Below are 2,801 nucleotides of genomic sequence, written 5' to 3'. Positions count from 1 at the left end.
AAAGTGTACATGAACTGGTTGTTTGCAACCATGTCAATGAGTTCTTGAGCCTCTTCAGGCGTTTTCTTTAGGTGAATAGATCCACTTGCAGAATGGTCCAATGACATTTTCGAAAATTCAGATAGACCATAATAGAATATATCTAATATGGTCCATTCTGAAAAGATATCAGATGGACATCTTTTGGTCAGCTGCTTGTATCTTTCCCAAGCTTCATAGAGGGATTCACCATCTTTTTGTTTGAAGGTTTGAACATCCACTCTCAGCTTGCTTAGCTTTTGAGGAGGAAAGAATTTATCCAAGAAGGCAATGACCAGCTTATCCCAGGAGTCCAGGCTATCCTTGGGTTGTGAATCCAACCATATTCTAGCTCTGTCTCTTATAGCAAAATTGTGAATCCAACCATATTCTAGCTCTGTCTCTTACAGCAAAAGGGAAAAGCATGAGCCTGTAGACTTCAGGATCTATTCCATTAGTCTTAATAGTCTTATAGATCTGCAAGAACTCAGTTAAAAACTGGTAAGGATCTTCAGATGGAAGTCGATAAAACTTGCAGTTTTGTTGCATTAAGGCAACTAGCTGAGGTTTCAACTCAAAGTTATTGGCTCCAATGGCAGGAATGGAGATGCTTCTTCCATCAAACTTGGACGTTGGCTTTGTGAAGTCACCAAGCATTCTCCTTGCATTATTATTATTTTCGGCTGCCATCTCCTTCTCTTGTTCGAAATTTTCTGAAAGGTTACTTCTGGATTGTTGTAACTTAACTTCTCTTAATTTTCTCTTCAGAGTCCTTTCAGGTTCTGGATCAATTTCAACAAGAGTGCCTTTATCCTTGTTCCTGCTCATATGAAAGAGAAGAAAACAAGAAAAGAGAGAGGAATCCTCTATGTCACAGTATAGAGATTCCTTTATGTTAGTAGAAAAAGAAAGGGGAGAAGAATGTAGAAGAGGGGATTCAGATATTAGGTGGAGAGGGGTGAAGAGAAGTGTTAGTAATTAAATAATTAAATAGAATAAGAATAGAGAGGGAGAATTTCGAAAACAATTTTGAAAAAGAGGTTAGTAATTTTCGAAAATTAGAGATAAGATAAGATTAAAATTAAAATTTAAAACAAAAAGAATTTTAAAAAAAGAGAGAAGTATTTTCGAAAATTAGAGAAGGAAGAGTAGTTAGTTGGTTTCGAAAAAGATAGTAAACAAACAAAAAGTTAGTTAGTTGATTGAAAAAGATACTAAAATCAAATTTGAAAAAGATAAGAAGATAAGAGGTTAGATAAGATATTTTGAAATCAAATTTTGAAAAAGATAAAATTTTTTAAAAAGATAAGATAAAAGATAAAAAGATCTAATTTTTAAAATGACTTAACTAACAAGAAACTACAAGATAAGATTCTAGAATTTAAAGATTGAACTTTTCTTAACAAGAAAGTAACAAGCTTCAAATCTTTGAACCAATTACATTAATTGTTAGCTAAATTTCGAAAATTAGATGTAAAGATAAGAAAAAGGTTTTGAAAAATATTTTGAAAAAGATTTTTGAAATTTTCGAAAAAATAAAAAAATGAAAAAGATATAATTTTTGGAAAAAAGATTTTTAAAAAGATAAGATTTTTAAAATTGGAATTTTGACTTGACTTGTAAGAAACCACTAATTTTAAAAATTTTTGACAAAGTCAACCCAAAATTTCAAGAATTGAAGGAAAATAAGGAAAAGATAATTTTTTTATTTTTGAAATTTTTAAGATGAGAGAGAAAAACATAATCATGACCCAAAACATGAAAATTTTGGATCAAAACACTTAATGCATGCAAGAACACTATGAATGTTAAGATAAACACCAAGAACACTTGGAAGATCATGATGAACATCAAGAACATAATTTTGAAAAAATTTTGATGCAAAGAAAACATGCAAGACACCAAACTTAGAAATCTTTAATGCATGGACTCTAACAAACAAAAAATGCACATGAAAAACAACAAACAACACAAAACAAGAAATCATCAAGATCAAACAAGAAGACTTGTCAAGAACAACTTGAAGATCATGAAGAACACTATGAATGCATGGAATTTTCAAAAAAAATGCAAGAAAAAATTTTAAAAGCATGCAATTGACACCAAACTTAAAAATTAACACAAAACTCAAACAAGAAACACAAAATATTTTTAATTTTTATGATTTTCTAATTTTTTTGTATTTTTATTTTAATTTTTTCGAAAAACATGGTTAGAAAAACGAAAAAGAAAAGAAAAATTTTGAAAAAGATTTTTGAAAAGAAAATTACCTAATCTGAGCAACAAGATGAACCGTCAGTTGTCCATACTCGAACAATCCCCGGCAACGGCACCATAAACTTGGTGGACGAAATTGTGATCCTCTTTGTATTTGCATGAGATTTAAAAATTGGCTCTATTGGAATTTATGATCACAATCTCGTTTAACTAACCAGCAAGTGTACTGGGTCATCCAAGTAATACCTTACGTGAGTAAGGGTCGATCCCACAGAGATTGTTGGTATGAAGCAAGCTATGGTCACCTTGTAAATCTCAGTTAGGCAGATTAAATTGGTTTATAGTGAGTTTGAAAATTAATAAATAAATAGAAAATAAAAAGGGATAGAAATACTTATGTAAATCAATAGTGGGAATTTCAGATAGGTGTGTGGAGATGCTAAAATCCTTTCGAATCTCTACTTTCTTATTGCTTTCATCCAATCCTTCTTACTCCTTTCCATGGCAAGCTGTATGTAGGGCATCACCATCATCAATGGCTACTTTCAATCCTCTGGGGAAAATGG

At 31.2% G+C, this 2,801-nt stretch overlaps 1 non-coding gene across 1 annotated transcript; it reads left to right on the top strand.

Moving 5' to 3' along the window:
* The first annotated feature begins 162 nt into the window (after positions 1–162).
* On the top strand, positions 163–269 carry LOC127743018 (small nucleolar RNA R71). The gene has a single exon (XR_008004347.1). It is a non-coding gene; the product is annotated as a small nucleolar RNA R71 (small nucleolar RNA).
* The last annotated feature ends 2,532 nt before the right edge of the window (positions 270–2,801 follow it).

Source organism: Arachis duranensis, chromosome 1, assembly GCF_000817695.3.
Source record: "Arachis duranensis cultivar V14167 chromosome 1, aradu.V14167.gnm2.J7QH, whole genome shotgun sequence".
NCBI lineage: Eukaryota > Viridiplantae > Streptophyta > Magnoliopsida > Fabales > Fabaceae > Arachis > Arachis duranensis.
The sequence above is the reverse complement of the archived record's forward strand: the minus strand, read 5'-3'. Positions and strand labels throughout refer to the sequence as shown.